General features: G+C 43.1%; 1 protein-coding gene across 12 annotated transcripts in view; it reads right to left on the bottom strand.

Annotated features, from left to right (window-relative positions):
• Positions 1 to 21,556, bottom strand: part of Ldlrad4 (low density lipoprotein receptor class A domain containing 4) — a 322,460-nt gene that overhangs the window by 250,163 nt on the left and 50,741 nt on the right. For 10 of the 12 annotated variants that reach the window (XM_029472270.2, XM_085833736.1, XM_021150537.2 and 7 more), the window contains one exon: positions 3,234 to 3,322. The exons of the other annotated variants lie outside the window; for them this stretch is intronic. The gene's annotated coding sequence lies outside the window, so the exon portion shown is untranslated. The remainder of the gene's footprint in view (positions 1 to 3,233; positions 3,323 to 21,556) is intronic. 12 annotated transcript variants of the gene reach the window in all.

Raw genomic sequence — 21,556 nt, 5'->3', positions numbered from 1 at the left:
CAAGGTCTCAGGCCAGGGAGAGAAGTTCCTTCCTTCTAGCCTTCCTCTTGGCATTTCCCAGCTTTATAAGGACACACCCAGTGTTCCTGAAACCTGTGCTTCTGCTTCTCCCAGTGACACTCCTAACCCAAAGCCAGAGAATTGTGGGGCCAGGGACTGGGAGGGATGCTACAGCCTCCTGACTCCGGTTCACAGTCACACAGAGACTGCTACAGGGATGGGCAGGCAAGAGGGTGGGGTTTCCAGACAAAGGGAGATCCTGAATGGAGCCCTGAAAGGATTCGGGAGTGGGAGTCCTCTGAGAACAGTGAGGAGATCTCCCCAGGCCTTCCGGTACCTTTGCTCTCACCTCCCAAATAACCAACTTGGAGGATAACCCATCACTGCCCAGCTTCCCATGCAGACAGCAAATCCTTGCAGCCTCCACAGGAATTGTCTATTCCTTCAAGTGGAGGCACCGCAGGCTCTCGTTACAACCGAGCTCCAATTGCTCTCATTTGGTCCCATTTTCACCATTTCATCCGTATCCTTCTGTACCACATTTTGTACGTACACATCACTTTAGCAGGCACAGATGACAAAACACACATCTTTTCCCAGTACTGCTGCTGGTCTTTGATCTTGATTTTCTTTTTCTTTTAACATGATCGCAGGAAGTTCAGGTCAGAGAAGTGCAGTGTTGAACCGAGTTGCTGGTTAATTGCTGAGTGTTTCTCAAAGCGGCTCTCTGTCCTCACCATTGAGCAAGGAGCCTGAACTCGTGATTTAATTAATGATGTCCCCACCTACATCTCAGCAGCTCCGTGCTTTGCCCATTTCCTAACACCTGGCTCTAGCAAGATGCCTCATGCCGTGTTTTAGGAAACCTGCTCAGTCCTGGGGGAAGGCAGACAGCACTTCCGTCTGTATGCCACCAGTTCCCACATATGTCTGATCCATACCCTGACAGCTGGCTAATATCAGAATAGAAAATGACAACTGACATTTTACTGACCCTTTAATATGTATCAATGATGAACCAGCCATTCCAAAGATAATTCTACAAGGTAAATCACCCATAAGATAAGACAAACTGAGACTCCCGGTGACAACTTGCCCAGGGTACAGAATGAATAGACCTGGCAGGGCTGGAACTCAAGGAAACGTCTGTGCAAGCGCACTATGACCGAGGTGCGCATACCTCTGGAATCTTCAGGAAGACTGAATCTTTAAAATATTTAATAACAACCTAAGCACAGAGAGTCTATCAAACCCACCTTCAAAGCCAAGTCCAAATAAATCCACTGCAGGCAGGACCCTCCCAGAGAAACAGAGCAGAGAGAGCAAGTGACACCTGTCCAGCGTGCTCACCACTTAGGAATGTCTCGAAGTCCAGCTGTGAGCTTTACAAGTCACAGAGCAAGTATAAATTCCAGGACAGCCAGCTGTAAGAGCCTATTTTAAAGTGTGAAAGTCCTGACAGCACCTCAGAATCAAAAGTCTGTGCTTGCGAGCGCCCGGGGAATGTTGGAGCAACATGCACTTGTGCAGCGAGCGAGCGCGGCAGTTCTTCAACGGCTCCGTTGGCGGGGAGGAACACAGTTTTGTATTTAACCTAAAAGCCACATACGGTACTGTAGTCAAGAGAAAGTTTTCCATTACCAATTTTAAAGTTGCTTAAAATAGTTGACAGAATGAGGTAATCCCATATAAGGAGAGGAATCAGATAACTTATGTAATTTTCAAGAATTATTGCTACTTTTACCAAAATTTTGTAAATCAAATTTCACAGCCCTTTGGGGTATAACTCAGTGCTATGTTCACTTCCTTAGAAAACGACATGGAGACAATTTTAGGCTTGGGTGGGTGAACTGAAGGAGAAGGCATGTGAAGCGAAGACAAATGTTAAACTACACTCACACTTGCACAGGCCTTGGGTGAAGACTTCCTACTTTAAGCTGGTAGTAAGTGTGCCAAATTACCATAGGAAAAAATCACCAGCATTCGTTAAGTCAGCAAAAGACAGAGACTCTCCAGCGCCGCGTTGTTCCATCCAGTTAGTAGAGAGATTGCAGCCGGGCGTGGTGGCGCACGCCTTTAATCCCAGCACTCGGGAGGCAGAGGCAGGCGGATTTCTGAGTTCGAGGCCAGCCTGGTCTACAAAGTGAGTTCCAGGACAGCCAGGGCAATACTTGTCTTGAAAAACCAAAAAAAAAAAAAAATAGAGATCACACAAATATACATCGGCGGCACAAACATCCACGAGAAGCTTGGGCACTCCTATGAACACTTGCCATCATACCCTGCAAGTCAATCCACTGAGGAAGGAACTATGTATAAACTCAACTCACCCAGAGAGAGGTGAACTGGACCCACACTGAAGTAGAATGCAGTCTGCGGAACAATACGTGATGTTTAGCACTATGGAAGGCTGAGAAAAGCCCATTTAAATGGAGGGATCTGTGTAAATGAGTGAAGTACACAGAATCCTTCCTTGTGCTGCAAATCAATCAGGAGCCTCACTGAACCCCAACCATACATTTTTTTAAGAGCCCAGGGAGGTTCTCATCAGCTAATGACATTTGACACAAGTTTTATTGAGTTGGGTTAGCACGCCAGATACTGTTCTAGACCAGCCACGCAAGCAAGCCATTGAGAAGGAGGATGGAATAAAAGAGCCCAGGGTCTGTCCTAGACCTTAGAGAGCAAGTGTGGAACTTGTTTTAAGTAATGAGCCTACCTTGTAGCAAATTTTTAAAAAGGAAAAAGGGGAGAGGGAGAGGGGGAAGGAAGGCAGGCAGGAGGGAGGGAATACTCTGAAACTCTGTAGAACACTAGAGAACTCCTCATCGTTTTGGAAATTATCAAATGTCTTTGTTTGATGCCAGGAAACATCAAATGTAGACAGCCAACTAGGCAGGATCAGAATCAATAAAATCACTTGAGAGTCAACACAACAGAGGCAAAGGACATCCTTGGGTAAAGAGAAAACAGCAGAGAAACTGGAGCTTAGGGACAGACCTTGCAACATCCAACTCCTCCAGGGCTAGCCTTGAATCTTGCTTTACACTAAAGAATGTCTGAGTCACCAAGACATGTAGTTACCATCTACATTTTACCTCCACGTACCCCAAGTTTCAGTCACTTAGACACACAGACGGAAAACAAAGGCGACTTAAGGGCAGCCAACCACCTCGGATGGTCCGGCACCATCAAACTCTTATTTCACAAACATCAGAAAGAACTCAGCTCACCTCTGAACTAGGTGAAGCCTGAGGTCCGTTCTTTAAAATAGTCCAACAGGAGAACAGGGTCTTGTACTACAAATGTAGAGTCAGACGTGCTGGAAGAAATACAGAGAAATTCCATGAGTTGACTCTTGATTTCTCTCAGTTCCAAAACAAAACAAAACATTTAAGAGCTGTCACAATAAAAAGCACAAATATCAAAATAAATAAAATGAAAATGCAAACACAAACATTAAGTATTACATGGGGGGGGGAGATTCATAGCCAAAAATCTGGAGTGAAGGATATGCCTAAATTGGGACTTTTTTAGACGCCATTAAGGACAGTAAGTTCTCATCTCTACATCGAAAGACACACTTGCTCCTCCAATGACAGGAAGTTTGTCTTCAATGAGAAGTCACAAATAATGGACAGTTTCTTGCTGGACCATTTTTCTTAAATTATTTTATTTATTTACATTCCAGTTCTTGCCCCCAGTAGCGCCCCACCCAGTTCCTCATCTCATTCCTCCCCCAACCTTTCCTCTGAGAGGGTGCTCCCATTCCTCCTCCCCCATGCCTCCAAGAGAGTGCTCCCACACACACCAGACCTCCCTTTTCCCTGGTGTCTCAAGTCTCTTGAGGATTAAGTGTATCTTCTCTCATTGAAGCCAGACCAGGCAGTCCTCTGCTACATATGTGTGCGGGGCCTCAGACCAGTCCATGTATGATCCTGGTTGGTGGCTCAGTCTCTGGGAGCTCCCTAGGGTCTGGGTTAGTTGAGACTGCTGGTCTTCCTATGGGGTCCCTCTCCCTTTCAGCTTCTTCAATCCTTCTCCTAATTCAATCACAGGGGTCCCTGACTTAAATCCAATGGTTGGGTCTAAGTATCCTACATCTGTCTCAGTCAGCTGCTGGTAGGACCTCTCTGAGGGCAGCCATGCCAGGCTCCCATCTGCTGTGTCTTTGGTGACTACAGACCTCCTGGGAGGCACACAGGCCATAGAATGTGGGCAGGCATTGGGCCATTGATCCGGCCCAGGTGAGGAAATGGACCAGAAGGAAGGTTGACTCTTCTCTATTTAAATTCAGACAGGTGAGTTTGTCTGTAGCAGTGCTGTTGCTATTGTTTTTGTTTTTGTTGTTGTTGTTGTTGTGTGTGTATGTGTCTGTGAGAACAGGCACAAGCATGCCATAACATGTATGTAACATGTATGTAGAAGTTAGATGACGATTTCCTGGAGCTTCTCTTTGCACTGTGGGATGTAGGGGCCCAACTCAGGCTCTCAGACCCAGCATCAAGTCATATGGGTGGCGCTCTCTGGCTCCTCTCTCTCTCTCTCTCTCTCTCTCTCTCTCTCTCTCTCTCTCTCTCTCTCTCTCTCTCTGAAATAGGGTCCCCCCTTTATAACCTAGGGTTGACCTCTGACTTGAGACAATTCTGTGTAGCCTGATGAAAAAGACCATTTTCCTTCTTAACAATCCAAATTACCTTGAGATAACTCAGCATACCTAATATTCCACAGTGAAAGGAGGCAAGCCTGAGGGCATCTCATCCCTTCTTGGAAATAGGTATCTAATCCTGTATAGCAGTGAAACTCTTAACTAGAGAAGACACTGTGATTGTACCCACAAGGCTGCCTGCCTTTCTGTGTCCTCCAACCTGAACGTAAAGCATCTTTTGTGCTCCAGGGGTGGCCTGGTTTCCACCATCTACACCTTTACCCCACCTTCGTGAGCGCGGCTCTGTGTGATCCCACGCTGGGTGGGATCCCTGTGTCCCATTCAGTGACTTCCTGTCTTATGAACCCATTTCAGGTAAATCTCTGCCTCTGATAAAATGGGTTCCTAACACCCAGCCTGCCAGTACGTAGGACACGCTCCATCCAAGGTGGAATAAGCAGCCATCTGTGACATTTGTGTGCCACACTGCACTCTCCAAGAGACTTGTCCCTCAAATCGTGTTCCTACCATATGTCACTCCCCAATGTTCAACCAATGCAAAGGTATCCAGATAAAAAGTGAGTGATAAAGGACACTGTGAGACTCCTTTGGAAGTCTACTCCAAATACAGGCGCCAAACTACCCTGCCTGTTATTATCTATCGCCTTCCTATCCATATTGGAAATGTTCAGCATCTAGAACAGGCTACTAAGGCCTCAATCATAGCACCTTATATAAGATTCCTGAATTGCAAAACACCCATGGAAAGAGTTACAGAGATAAAGTTTGGAGCTGTGACGAAAGGATGGACCATCTAAAGACTGCCATATCCAGGGATCCATCCCATAATCAGCTTCCAAATGCTGACACCATTGCATACACTAGCAAGATTTTGCTGAAAGGACCCAGATATAGCTGTCTCTTGTGAGACAATGCCAGGGCCTAGCAAACACAGAAGTGGATGCTCACAGTCAGCTATTGAATGGATCACAGGGCCCCCAATGGAGGAGCTAGAGAAAGTACCCAAGGAGCTAAAGGGAACTGCAACCCTATAGGTGGAATAACATTATGAACTAACCAGTACCCCAGAGTTCATGTCTCTAGCTGCATATGTATCAAAAGATGGCCTAGTCGGCCATCACTGGAAAGAGAGGCCCATAGGACTTGCAAACTTTATATGCCCCAATACAGGGGAATGCCAGGGCCAAAATGTGGGAGTGGGTGGGTAAGGGAGTGGCGGGGGGAGTGTATTGGGGACTTTTTGGATAGCATTAGAAATGTAAATGAGGAAAATACCTAATAAAAAAAATTAATTCAAAAAAAAAAAAAGATTCCTGAATTGCAACTGAAGAGTGAAAGGCTGCCTCGCTGAGGGACTGGGGCCACATGGAAAGACCTGAGGGGCCTCTAGTACCTGAGAACAGTCCTAGCTGACAGCAAGCCAGGGGACAGTGACATCGATCCTGCAGTTAGAAGAAATTTAATTCTGTCAACCATCAACAAGCTTGGAAGAAGACCTCTTGTCCATGCAAAGCACAACATGCCTAACATCTTAACTGCAGCCCTAGGAAAACTGAACAGAGCGCAAGACAGCTCCACCATGGAAACTGTGACATAATAAGTAAGTACGCTGGTTTAAAACACCAAGTTTAGTATTTTAAAAAGACTATTTTGTTCGGAACTATAAAATGAATACATTTTATAACGTAAATACATGAAATACATACTTACATATTAAACACATGTGTAACTCCATTGATAAGGCTCCATCGACCATGAATAAATTTTTTTCTCACTCGACTATGACCACCCTACAGGAAGGAACTACACTGCCAGCATCCTGAACTCATAGGAGAGCTCTAAGTTACTGTTTGCATGTGTGGCTGTGTGTGTAAGTGTATATGTGAGTGTAATGTGAGCAGGGATTTGCATACTGAAGCCAGAGGACAACCTTGGGTGTCATACTCAAAACATTGTCTGCCTCCTTTGAGACAGGTACTCTCAGTGGCCTGAAAATCACCTTAGCTTGGTGAGCCAGGGATCCTGGAGGATCCTCTTGTCTCTGCCTCCCTAGTGCTGGACTCACAAGCAGCACCCGCCACGCTTAGGATTGTTAGGTGGATCCTGAGGATCAAACTCAAATCTTGGTGCTTGTGAGGCAAACATTTGACAAGCATAGCATCCCCTCCAGGCTAGCTTCTCACTCCAACAATTAGGATTAGTCAACTTCTACATAACGCAATAGGGTCATAGCATCTGAATCCATTCAATCCTTCAGAGCAGGGCTCAAAGATTCAAACTTAATTTCAAAAGAAACTGAAAGATATTTAGCCTTGAAGCTTTTGCCTGTGAACCTGAGTCAATGCTTAGGAATGCCTCTCTGAAAGTGGCAAGGTTAAAGTGTAGAGAGAAGTAGGGGAGTTCAGGGAAGGCTGGACTCTATGCAGGGTAGGGTGCATGCATGTATGTAAACAAAGTAACAAAAGGTGCCAGACGGAGTGAAGGGGCGATTCTGACCCAGGGTACGGGGCCAAAGGGGTGCACAGGGCTCACAAATCACAGCAAGGGCAGTGGGAACAGGGAGCAGGCCAGCGATGAACTAGAATAGGGTACATAAGAACCCACAACAAAAATCACGGGTGAGGCAGAAGCCTCTCAGGCCAGGCTGACACCGGGGCCTAGCAAACACAGAAGTGGATGATCACAATCAGCTATTGGATGGATCACACGGCCCCCAATGGAGGAGCTAGAGAAATTACCCAAGGAGCTAAAGGGATCTGCAACCCTATAGGTGGAACAACAATATGAACTAACCAGTACCCCGGAGCTCTTGTCTCTAGCTGCATATGTATCAAAAGATGGCCTAGTCAGCCATCATTGGGAAGAGAGGCCCATTGGACTTGCAAACTTTATATGCCCCAGTACAGGGGAACCCCAGGGCCAAAAAGGGGGAGTGGGTGGGTAGGGGATTGGGAGGGTGGGTATGGGGGACTTTTGGGATAGCATTGAAAATGTAAATGAGGAAAATACCTAGTAAAAAAAATAAATTATAAAAAAAAAATCACGGGTGAGAAGTGGACCAGACTTGACCCTGGGGTAGCTTGCTCAGGTATGTGAGGACCTGCCACACATCAGCGGCTGGGAGAATATGCAGCTGGATCTGATCCAGGGTCTGAGTCCTCTCCGAACATTGCAACTGCCTCCATGCAAACACGGTTAACTTGAAAAGAAAAAGGGAAAAGAAAGGAAGTGAGGTAGAAAAGGAGAAAGGAGAGAAAATCCAGATAAACTGACTTCAGATGCACAAGTCTCAGTGCAGAAACATAAACAACACAGAAGAAAGGCAGCACGTCTCCTTCAAAAATTACTGACTCCATAGTGATGGTCCCCAATGAGAGTGACTTAGAAGAACTGTTAGACAAAGAATTCAAAGGAAGGATTACAGATAGGTTCAGAAACTCAAAGGAGGCATGAATGTACTCCAAGAACACAAAAACGAACAGCCGAATGAAATAAAGACATCAATTCAAAATATGAAAATAGAACTCAATAAAGGGAGAGAACTACTAAATCAAAGCCAAAGGAAATGACAATGGAAGCATGAACTTCCATCAGCCAAATACTGCTCAGCGGACAGCCTTGCCAACAGGACTAACTGATCACATGGCGAACAGCGCATCAGGGTTTGAAGGCAACGTGAGAGAATTGGGTTATTAGTTCAAGGTCAATGGTGAATTTTTACATGTATACATGAACAGGATATGAGAGGGTTTGGGGACACCATGAAACCATCAATCTATGGATTATGGACATACAAGGAGGCGGCTTCCATTCCAAAAGTATAGAAACTGCTTTCAATAAAGCCAAAGAAAAAATTTCCCACTCTAAAGAAAAAGACGTCCATCTGGGAACAATAAACATACAGAATATCAATTTTTAAAAAGATCAGAAAAAGAAACTCCCAAGCCATAGTATAATTAAGCCACCAAAACCAAGACTAAACAAAGGTTACTGAAAGCCACAGGATAGAGGGGCAAAGTTACACAGAAAGGCAGAGGAGTCCAACCTACAGCTGAGGACGCAGAGGAAACTCTGAGCTAGAAGAGCACCCACCTCCCCAGGCCGTCATACTTGACTGTCTATCATGATTGAAGGAGTAATTAAAACTTTCCACAGCAAAAATAAACTAAAGGAATCTATGACCAATAAGACACTGCAGAGAGACACTGCAAAGATTCTGGACTGAAGAGACTAAACATTCCCAAAAGGCCACAGAGAGCGAAGACCAGGACAGTTGGTCAAAAGGAGTTTAAGAAAACACCACAAAAGTGACAAAATGACAAGAATCAGAACACATCTTTCAATAATAACTCTATTAATGGCCTCAATTCCCCCAACAAAAAGACCTAGACTAACAGAATGGATTGAAAATGGGACTCATCAAAAGATGCTGCCTCCAAGAAAGGCTGCTTACCCTCAAAGACAGACATAACCTAAGGGTAAAAATTTAGAATCCAAGCCAACGAAACAAGGAAATGAGCATGTGTTGCTATTGACAATAGCATGCAGCTATTGTCAGCTATCTGACAAAACAGACTTTAAATCAAAATTAGTCAGAAAAGATAAAGAAGGTCATTTCATGCTTACCAAGGGATCTATCAAGAAGATATTAAAATTCTAAACACGTAGACCCCAAAATTCAGGAATACTCAATTTTACAAAGTAAATACTACCAGATGTACAGTCAAAGGTTAACCCCAGCACAGTAACAGGGGTGACTTCAACATGACCATTTCACCAACAGGCAGGAAATTTATACTAGGTGGTGGTGGGGAGTATAGTTAAATAATATCATAAATTGAATGTGCCTAATACATATCTATAGAACATTCTACTAAAACACTAAAAATAAATAAATAAATCACATTTTCTCAGCAGCACATGGAACTTTCTACAAAACAGATCACATACTGGGACACAAGGCAAGACGCAACAGCATAGAAAAACTGAAATAACATCCTGTGTGCATTCAGACCACAGTGAGATAAAGCTAAATATCAGCAGCCAAGAAAGACTGCAGAAATGACACAAACTTGTAGAGATTAAAACACACACTAATGAATGATAAATCACAGAAGAAATCCAGAAGGAAGTAAAGATTCCTAGAATCCGGTGAAAAGGAGACAGCAAAGGCAATCCTCAGAGGACAGCTCATAGCACTGAGTGTCTACATCTGAAAACCAGAAAGAAATCCAAATAACCAACTCAATGATACAAGAACAAACCTACGCCAAAATCAACTGATGGGAGGAAGTCATTAAGATCATGGCAGCAATTAATTAAATAGAAATTTAAAATACTCAAAAAAATTAAACAGTTGGTTCTTTGAAAAGATAAAGACTGATAAACCCTTAACCAAATTTACCAACAACAACAACAACAAAAAAGAGATGGCATGGCACAGCACGGCAGACATTATGATACAAATAGAATTCATAAAAATCACAGAGATAACCCTTTAAAAAATCTATGTCCCACTAAACTGGAAAATCTGAAAGAAATGGACGAGTTTGTAGAAGCATGTTGACCTACCAAAATTAACCCAAACATAAAATAAACAATTTAAACAGACCTATAACCAGCAATGAGATTGACGCAGGAAATCAAAATTCCCTCAACTAAAAATTGTATAGGGCCAGATGAATGCACTACAGAATTCGCTCAGACCTTCAAAGAATAAAATTGATACTACTTAAATGTTTCTATAAAATAGAAAAGGGAATAAAGCTTCCACCTCCTTTAACAAAGTCAGTGTTACTCTGACACCAAAACTAGATAAAGATGCTACAAATAAATAAATAAAATAGCTCAACCTCCTGATAAAACATAGATTCAAAATTCACAATAAAATATTTTTAACAGAATTCAAGATCACATCAAAAACATCATCATCATTATGTTCAAGCTTGGATTCATTTCAGAAATGCAGTGATGGCTCTATGTGCATAAATCAATAAATGTGATTCATCGCATAACTGGACTCAAAGTTAGAGATCTCATGATTACCCAGTCCTTTGACAAAATCCAACATCTTCATGATAAAAGTAATGGAGAGCCAGGGGTGGGAGGATCACATTTAACACGAAGCTATACAGAGCCAATCTATAAAACAATGCTGCCCTAAATGGGGGGAAAACTCAAAGCATTCCGCTAACACTGGTGTGCCCACTCTCCTACTTCTACTCCAATGCTTGAAGTCTTTGCTAAAACAGTAAGACAAAGAAAGGAAATAAAGGGGATACAGATAGGAAAAGGAGTAGCCCAACTTGCAGCCAATAGGACTCTAGACATGCAGAAGGACTCCACCAGGAAACTCCTCCAGCTGATAAACACATTGAGCAAAATAGCGGGATACAAAATTAACACATGAAAAAAATCAGTGACCTTTCTATACACCAAAGATAAACATACTGAAAAAGAGCTCCGGGAAACATCCTTTCCCATAGATTCCTTTAGCTGCCAAAGGAATAAAAGACCTGAAAATAAACCTACTCAAGGAACCAAGCCACCCCTGCAATGAAAACTTTAATAAGACACTGCAAAAAGAAACTGAGAAAGACAATGGAAGACAGAAAGATCACCCATGTTCATGGATCAGACGAATTAATATTGTGAACGTGGTTAGCCTACCAAAAGCAATCTACAAACTCTATGCATCTCAATCTAAGTTCTGGGCCACTCTTTACAGATAAAGAAAAAAAAAAAATCTTGGGGCTGGTGAGATGGCTCAGTGGTAAGAGCACTGACTGATCTTCCAGAGGTCCTGAGTTCAAATTCCAGCAACCACATGGTGGCTCACAACCATCTATAATGAAATCTGATGCCCTCTTCTGGTGTGTCTGAAGACAGCTACAATGTACTCATACACATAAAATAAATAAATAAATCTTTTTAAAAAAGAAAAAGAAAAAAATCTTGAAATTCACATAGACACACAAAAGACTAAAGCTAGCCAAAGCCATCCTGAGAGATGAGAATTTTGTAAGAGGTATGACCATACCTGATTTCAACTTACACTACAGGGTCACAGTAATAAACACAGCAGGAGTCTGGCACAAAAACAGATACACAGATCAATGGAATAGACAGAGGGCTCCGAAATACTAAAATACCCACAAGAGAAAAGACAGCATCATCAAAAAGTGGTCCCAGGATACAGGCTATCAACATAAAGGAGAATGAATCCCGATTCTCACCTTGCACCCCTCACAAAACTCAACTCCCACCAACTCAAAGACCTCAACATAAGAGATGAGACTTTGAAACTGCTAGAGGAAAAAGTAGGGACTGTGCTTCAATACACAGATGCAAGTGAGGACTCTCTGAACAAGATGTTGCGGGGAATTCACGGTCTTCAGTGATGTAGCCACTGGTCAGTTAACGCACACTCCAGGGACTAGCTTCCCATCTGTTCCCAATCATGTGGCCCTAGTTACACCCAGTGGGTCACAAAGTAAAAACAAAATAAAAGACATGAATGTGGCATGGAAACTCAATGGTAGAACTCGGGTGCAGTGGATCCCGGAGGAAGATAAGAGAGGGTATTTCTGTGACCAAACTATTTTGTATATACATATGAAATTATCAAAGAATACATCACTGTTTAAAAAGAACTATAACCCTGGATGGGCCCATGGCTTCAGCTACGTATGTAGCAGAGGATGACCTTATCTCTCATCAATGGGAGGGGAGGCCCTTGGTCCTCTGGAGGCTTGATGCCCCAGCAAAGGGGGATGCTAGAGGGGTGAGGCAGTAGTGGGCAGATGTGAGGTGGTGCATCCTCTTAGAGGCAAAGGGGATGGGAGATGGGATGAGAGTTTGCAGAGGGGAGCCCGGGAAGGGAAACAACATTTGAAATGAAATGAATAATATAAAACCAGAATAAATAAATAAATAAATAAAATGATATCCCAGGAGTCCATACTTTTGCCAGTTATCATCTCTGGAATTTTATTATCTAAAAGCAAAGTTAAAAACAAAAATTGCTTAAGAAAAAGTCTAAAGTAAGACTTCATGATTCATTTTCAATTATGTATTAGTATCAGTCTTTAATTCCCTCCCATTCAAAATGACAAGGTTCAGTGAGGGTCAATGATCTGGTTATAATTCTACAACAAGATTCTGATACAAACCCTTGAATAGCTATTTTAAAAATCCATTCATATTTTTAAAAAATAGATCGTTTTTAAAACTTTTAATTAAGATTTTTGTTTCAATTTGGTTTAAAAGCTGTGTTCTGGGTTGTTGAGATGATCAGTAAGTCGGGGCACTTCCTGCCAGGCTGCACGACCTAAGTTCAGTCCCCAGAGCCCAACAGTGTAAGGGGAGAACCAATTCCCACAAGTATCTACACATACTCACTCTGTGGTACACGCCTAACCACACACACACACACACATACACACACCACATAAATAAATTTTAATTAAAAAACAAAAACATTGAATGCAGGACCAGCAAGATGGCTCAGAGGGTAAAGTTGCTTACCACACAAGCCTGACAACCGGAATTAAATATCCGAAACCTACAATGGAAGACATTTCCTTCTGTAATGGAAGAACGGGAGAATCAACTCCCAAACACTGTGCTGTGACCGCCACATACAAACCGTGGCATGCACACACCTGCACCCACACAAAAATAGTAACAAATATTTAAGTTGAATGCATTAATATTTTCAGTGCTCATTCCCCTCAAATAAAAGGTTATACTTTTTTTTTTACTGTAAAGAAAAATAACCATGACTAAAGTTCTATCTGTTGTAGATTTTGAAAGGCTTGATTTTAATAGCGTCAACTTTCTTCAAAAGAGTGAAAATACAAACTTCATTCATTCCAGAAAAGTATCACAGTCTCCAAAACTCTATACTCGGGACCTTATTACATATTCCCAGTCTTTCCTAAATCACTCAGTCAACAGGAACGTTATCCTCTCAGACAGCAGGATTCTCATACCCAAGCCAAGAAAAACTAAAAACATCAGTTCCATAACACAAGGCTGAGAATTTCAACAAACTCAACTCTTCATTCCTGCAGAATTTCAACCCTCCTGGGCCCATCCCTAGCTTTGAAAATAGCAACGGCCCAGGATTAGGACCCTCTTACACAGGAACCAGGTGGCGAGCTGGCATGGAACCAGGGCCGGGCTTACACAAAAGATGATCCATCCCAAGTCAGAACACAGACATAACACCTCCCCAGGTTTTACTGTTCCCTTCCTTCTAGTGAACACATGCCTTTTTTCAAATAAGCCCACAGAGCACTCTCAACACAAAAACCCAGGACACTCCCAAGCAAAAAGACTAAGCATGAATATTTCATCTTTACAAAAGGAAATTTCGGTTTCAGAAGAACAGTTTGCTCAAGAGATATAACCAGGAGACTAAGTACAGTCAGTCACAGAAGTACTGTGCCGGAAGTGCTGCATGGGAAGTGCTGCATGGGAAGTGCTGCATGGGAAGTGCTGCATGGGAAGTGCTGCATGGGAAGTGCTGCATGGGAAGTGCTGCATGGGAAGTGCTGCATGGGAAGTGCTGCATGGGAAGTGCTGCATGGGAAGTGCTGCATGGGAAGTGCTGCATGGGAAGTGCTGCATGGGAAGTGCTGCGCCCCGGAAGTGCTGGCTGGGTTCCTCATGCACAGTCCCTGCTGCTCATAGTATTTTGAGGATTCCACACGTGTCTTTCCAACAAAATAAAATAGGGTCCTATGGGGCTGATAATCACACTAACCCCAAACCATCTTCTGAAAGACATGCTCCTGACATTGCAGGCAGGGGCTCCTCCTGTGAGAACCAAGAAACCAGCAGGGTGGGTTGGTACTCCTGAAAATTAACAGGTAGTGAGGACTTTTCTTGCCAGAAGAGGAAGACATGTGAAGGAAAGAATACAAAAGCAACAAAGAGAAGCTCGCCCCACTCCCCTTCATCTGTTTATTTCTAGGTAGTGCCTGGGACAGAACCCAGGGCTTCACACATGCTAGCTAAATGCTCTGCTTCTGAAATGCACAACGACTTTGAGTTTTGTGTTGGGTGAGTTTTGCTACTTTGTGTTTGTTGTTTTGTTCTGTTTGGTTTTTAAGACAGGGTGGCCTTTCAGAATAGCCTTGGTTAGCATGGGACTTGTTCTAAAGACCAGACTAAGTCTTAAACTCACAGTGATCCTCCTGCCTCCCGAGTACTGAGGTACTGGGTTCTTGGCAGATGTGGGTGAAGGTGGGGTATGAGCTTATGTGGCAGTTAGAGAGTAACTTGTAGGCGTTGGTTCTCTCCTTCCATAAAGTGTGTTCCAGGGATTGAACTCCAGTTATGGGACTAAGTGGCAAGTGCCCTTACCCACCAAGCCAACCTGAAATTTCTTCTTAATTTTTTCAACATTCTCACTCCATCATTAAGGAAAAATAAAATATTTTTAAAAACAAACAAAAATTTTAAAAAAGTTGGTTTAGAGTAAGATTGAGAAGAATCCAGCAGGAGACTTCTTTCTTGCTCTGAAATGAGGCTTGTTATACCTGACAACTCTGTCTCGTGAAGCCTTTTATGATACAATGAAGCCGTCATACAAGAGAGCTATTTCATGAAAATTAGAACTTGGGGTGAGGGTGGGGGGGAAAAAGCAATTTCCAGAATCGTTAGAGTTACAGGAAGATTAAGGAAAAAGAAGAGAGGTGTCCTTCCCCAACCCATTTTTTATTTGATGCCATTTTTTCCAGAAATACTAAAGATAAATTCTGTAACATCCTATCTCAGACACAGCACTACGTCTGAATTTTGTGTCACACACAAATGCATATATACACCGACTTGGTTCACTGAATCCACACGTGCTAGATACTTTTGACTGAAGCATCTTCTTGAACTGGTCTAGAAAAAAAAAATGCTTGCCGGCTTTCTCTCACAGGGCTGCATTGTTTCAGAGTGAACTAATGTCGAGAAATATTCATTACGGGCTCAACTTTTCTAGGGCGCAAGTCCTGTGCAGAGCTCTTCCACTAAGCTTTGCCTCGGGAAGAAGCTGGCAGCTGAAGAGTTCCAAGTCATACAACAGTAGGAAATACTGTAACTGCCTCCCTGCTCAGGGACCCCAGCCTAGCGCACAAGGGCATGAAAGTCATAGTGTGACTGCACACAGGCTCCACCCCTAGCTGACCATCCTTACTGTGATTACCAGCTTGGACACCTGTTCTTAGTAAAGCAAAGGCGACCATTTCATACTCTGATAACTTATTCTATTACTATATACATTAACATTATATATAGATATACATTAATATACATAAGGCTGCACTGGGCAACTAACAGGCACTGACCTGATGAGGGCAAACAAGCCAAAGGCCAGATACATCACTTGTCTGACCTAGTTAAGTTTTTATCCCCAAATAGAAATGAAGGGCCTCCTCAAAGCTAAAGTGTCCCATTTTGCCCTGAGATACGAAATAGGAAATGGCAAACACTCTCACAGGTTGTCTCTCCTGGAACTCAGAGCACTAGACTTAGGGTCTTTCCTCTTGCCCGCAAGTGCCCACTGTCTTCAAAATATCTGACAACCATCTGGAACACTTGTAGCAGGACCTATGGTGGCTAGGGCACCACAGGCTTCATTGGCTTCATTGGGGACCAGAGTGTCCTTCAAAGTATGTGAGGAACACAGAATCAGGACAGAGACCTCATGCTGCAAGGCTCTCTGACTCTCTTGCCCTCTATGGCCAACCACAGTCTTTCATCAAGGAAAACGCAGGCCATGTACTCTATGCAAGCATCAGCTTGGTTTCCTGTCTTCCTGTGCCTGTGATGCTTTGGCACTTTATCCAGCGAAGTTCAGAAGCCCCATCCCTGAAGCCATTTAAGAGGAAAACAGAACAAAGCCACCCTCAGGTGATACCATCGCGCTGGGAAGAATTACAGCCAACATGGTACTCCCAAGTCCTTTCCCAGCAGCATACAGCTGCACACCAGCTTGCAAGCAGAGGCACACAGATGAACTGCTGAGCCAGGTGTTTGGGGGACTTTAACAGAACAACGTACACAGGAGGAAGTGGGGCATTCTTGTTCTTTTGTTTTATGAATCACAAATAACCAAAACAATAAAGCCTTAAAAAGATAGCCTTAAAATAATGACCAAAAAGGGATGGCATCATTTAAGTGACCTTCACATCCAATGGAGAATGCTTTTGAGCAGATTACAACCTAAGACTCAAAAGCTGATGAATGAAAATAGCCTGTCTGCTTTACAGGTCCCTAACAAGGAGAAGGTCGGACAAGACCACGGTGCCTTTGTGTTCTGGCTTAAGCAATTGTGTACTTAAGTGTTCTGTGAGGTAGCACATGTATGGCTCTGTGTCTCTAACAAGCTCCCAGGAAATGTGAGGCACAGATGAGTCCCCTAACAAAGCACCCTAGAGCACAGGGTAGATTGTAGGTGGGACCGCCAGACTCAGCTTCCCTAGGAATGTGCATTCAAGTTCAGAGCAGCAAGAGCCTGTTTTGATAGAAGCTTGGAAGTGGTATCCATCGGCCTGCTATGTGGAGGCTCCTTGATGGGAAGGGTCATATGGGAAGAGTAGGGAACAGAGAAGGGCTTCGGTGAAGACATCAGCCCTGGAAATGACCAAGTATGAAAACCTCAAACATTCAGAGGATCAGAAAGGAGCATATGTGGGGAAGAAACTCTTACACAGTCAGTTCTGTTGGACTAAAGGTGTAGGTGCATTCTTTCCAGTGGTCTAGTTGGGGCTTCCACCTAGGAACATACTGATGATGTCATTCATCATTTACACTGCCTTTATCATGTGGGGGAAATGATCATCTACCCTACTTTAGTCAACAACAGTTTCCAAATAGCCCCATAACCACCGATCACTGTAATCAAAAATAAACGCATGCATCTACTGCCTTGTTCAAGAGATCCAAAACACAACCTCTGACTGCTGAGACTAGCAAGCATGGTTTCACAAGCCAATTGCTCATTTCTGTTGGGTCACAGAGGTTTGTTTGGGGTTTTTTGTTTGTTTGTTTGTTTGTTTGTTTCTTTTTTTTCTTTCTTTTTAATTACCAAGTTCCTCTTGTTTATACATTATTCTTAGAAACATTTCCTGGTATTTTCTACACTGGACTATGGAAAAATAACAGGGTTAAAGCCCTGCCCATCTCAGAGGCCACTGTTAGTCGACTAGAGCCTGGTCATGCTGTTCTACATGCTATAGAATCAAAAAGTGTAAAAATAAACTTCCAGAAAAGGGAATGCCTACCGGGCAGCCTCTTCTCCTGGCCTTTCCATGAAGCTTTTCCTCATTCTTGCGGGTTTCATTAAGCTAAGAAGCACAGAGCACTATAAACCGGTTTGCTAGTTTAGTTTCCATACTTCCTGCCAATTTTCCACTTCTGCAAAACCAATTTCAATTAAATTTAAAAAAAAAAAAAGTACAGTAAAACTCTCACAGTCTGAATTATTTGGGATGTGGGATAAAATGCCGGAATTAAAAAAAAAATTGTTGGCAAATAACGTCAATGCTCATTTATCACGTTTATCCTTAAAATCACTAGTTACTCTCAGACTCACTTCCTTCCCCAAGGTCTGGAAAGTTTCTAAAAGGTAGACACTGCCAAACAATTGTCCAGAGTTCAGTTATTTTCAGGCATTTGTTTTACTACCTTGTAGCTGAAGAAGTTCTCATGGAAATCCATCCAAGCCACTGCCTGTGTTAAGGATTTACACAGATTTACGACAGAGCAGCATGTAGCTTCTAAGTATCTTAAGGCTCTGGTCTGTTGTGTTACATTAGCTTTAAATATACGTAAAACCTGAAGCCAAAGGCAGGGAAGAGGGAAGAAGTCAAGGTGGAAAACCCGCAGTGACTGAAGGCAGCACTCCAGGGAAAACCAAATTCAGAGCAGAATGGGACGCTTCGGCTGCCCAGCAATACTCGAGCAACAGCCTGTGCCAGCCAACATATTAGAATACCTCCCTTCCTCGGGGTCTCCTGTATGAAACCCAGATACGCAGATAAACACCAAGATGCATCAGATTTTCAGGCCCTCCCGTGAAATCTGCCCCTCCTTGGACAGAATCTGACACTAGTGCTACTCAAATAACTGGAACTCATATGAGAAGTAAGATAGAGCCGCAAGAGCTTGACACGTGATGTGGTTGGCCAACCTTCTAGTGGCAAGAGATGCTAAGGCCAAAAGAAAGAAGGGTCAAGGAAGGAGAGAAGCAAGAGGAGTGGGGCAGGGGAAGGGGCAAGAGGAAAGGGGATAAGATGAGCAAAGGAAAGAAAATCTAGAGATCCATGACTGGGAGGAAAACAGAGTCCATGTTGTCTCCAACCCATCACCTCATGACTGGTAGGGATGAAGATGTTCACTCCAGCACCACATACAATATTGGACTTAAGGGGAAATTACTTCGCCATGTCCTCTAAAATGCAAGAATTAAGAAAATTAATAAGGTTGAGACAGGGTTTCTCTGTGTAACAACACCAGCTGTCCTAGAATTCACATTGTAGACCAGGCTGGCCTTGAACTCACAGAGCTCATCTTGTTTCTGCCTCCAGAGTGCCAGGATTAAAGGTATGCACCATTAAATTAAAAAAAAAAAAAAAAAGAAAAGAAAATTAATAAATGAATGCATTGAACTGACCACAGAACTTTAGTTTCAAAAGGGCAGCTGGTGACTCGGAGCATGTGTCCACCATTCACTTTCTGTCCTAGCTGCTATCGCTAGGGACCCCTAAAAAGTGCCGATCAATGGTCAAATGGTTTGTGGTCATCCAGTGTGACACTTACACCTCTGGCTAAAACCTCGTGGAAAAACAGCAAAAGATGAGAAGGAATGGAGGGAGCAGGTGAGCCCTGCGCCACTTCAGAAATGAGCCTTTGCTCAGCGCGAAGTTACATGGCAGGAGGAGCTGGGTCTGAGTGAAAACAGACAGCTGGTCTCCAGGATGGGAACGCTGCACCGAGTTGTTTTTAGAAAGTAAATTAACATACACAAGCTCTGCCCCTGGAAAACTTCACAATCCTGATAAAACTGTCCTCATTCTTCTCAGATTCCACCATAAAATGTGACAGGTGGAGTCGGTGCTGTTAGTTTTAAAATAAATAGATCAGACCACTCTTGGGATAACTGCTAATGCTGTAGGCCTGAGCTCACATGTGTGCATACCTACATGTGCATGCACACACATACATAGAGAGAGAGACAAAGAGAAAGACAGACAGAGATAGAGAGAAACAGGCAGACAGACAGATGCAGTTTCAATTATCATAACTAGCGTCTCCTTGGATGATTTAAAAGTATAGATCAAAAGAACTTAAGGGCACAGTTCTGCACACCTAACTATATGCAGTATTTCTAATGGATTCAGCCCTTGCAAGCAAAGCACATATTGCAAATACAGGTACTGTCTGAGAATATTTATCAACATCAACTTCACCATTTTTCTGTTGACTGTGACCAAAATATAAAGTCAAACATCCAAAATTTTATTTTATGGCATGATGAGATTGCATGTAAATGTACAAAAAAAAAAAAAAACATTGGTCCAGGCAACATGAAAGATTCTTATTCTTGTGGAGACATTTCAGCCTTTGGTATCACCTATGTATTTCCATCTATCAGGAATCCGTGACATGCCACCCTCTGAGACTAAAATGAAACCCTGAAAGTAGAAACTCCAGAGATAGGGAAGGAACGGTGTCCAGGCACAGGTCAGAGTCTGGCCATGACTGCCTAGCAGAGGGAAGGAAGCAAGTGTCCACTTCTGGGCTCGCTCTGAAAGCTTTCCCACTGTAAAAGCCCCTTCAGCTGCTTTCCTTCGATCTAAGATGAAATATAATAAGTAACATTTCAGCCACGCCCACTTCCTCCCGCCTCTAGGAATTGGAACTTCATGCCGGGAAGAAAGGAGGGGAAAACACCCTCCCTGAATCTGCCCTCTTCCTCAAGCTGTCTCCAAGGTTGCCCTCTGAAGAGTGGAGAGCTGTGTGGGAAGTGCAGGCCAGGCCCTCAAGGGAGCAGCCATGAAACAGAGAAGCAGCACAGTAAGTTAAGAGGACTAGCAAAATGGCTTCTGTCTTTCTGGGTCCAGAAAAAGAAGTAGGGAAGAATCCTAAAAATAAATCTTTGGAGAAGATGGTGGGAAAGGACTCAAAAAAAAAGATAAACATTAAAAATAAAACACCTCAATTTAAAAAAAAATGACCAAAGAATTAGAGAATTCACCAAAGAAGAAATGCAGGCAGCTAATAAACATATTTTAAAGTGTTCAACATCCTTAGCCAACAGGAAAATGTCAATTAAAAATATTTTGAGAATCCATCTCATTCCCATCAGAATGAATATATATATATATATATATATATATATATATAGAGAGAGAGAGAGAGAGAGAGAGAGAGAGAGAGAAGAAGGAGGAGGAGGAGGAGGAGGACAACGACGACGACGACAACAACAACAAGATCATCATCATCATGATTCAGGCAAGAATGTGGGGAAAGAGGAACTCTCACTGCTGGCAGGAGCATCAATTAGTGAAGCCATTATGGAAATCAGTGTGGGAGGTTCTCAAAAAGCTACCACATGACCCAGCTATCCTACTACTGAGAATACATCCCAAAGACCCCACATACTAGATACCTCCTGAGCCACGCTCACTGCTGCTCTGTCCACAACAGCTAGGAAACAGAATCAGCCGAGATGTCCCTCAACTAATGGATACGAAAATGTGGTACACATACTCAATGGAATTTTACTGAAGAGTTCAGGGGGAAGGAGGGAGCTGGAAGTCACCTAAGCGACAGTAACCCAGACCCAGGAAGACAATAGATGATGCAAATCACAGCTTGGAATCT

Source organism: Mus caroli, unplaced genomic scaffold, assembly GCF_978045245.1.
Source record: "Mus caroli unplaced genomic scaffold, Mus_caroli_1 scaffold_19, whole genome shotgun sequence".
NCBI lineage: Eukaryota > Metazoa > Chordata > Mammalia > Rodentia > Muridae > Mus > Mus caroli.
The sequence above is the reverse complement of the archived record's forward strand: the minus strand, read 5'-3'. Positions and strand labels throughout refer to the sequence as shown.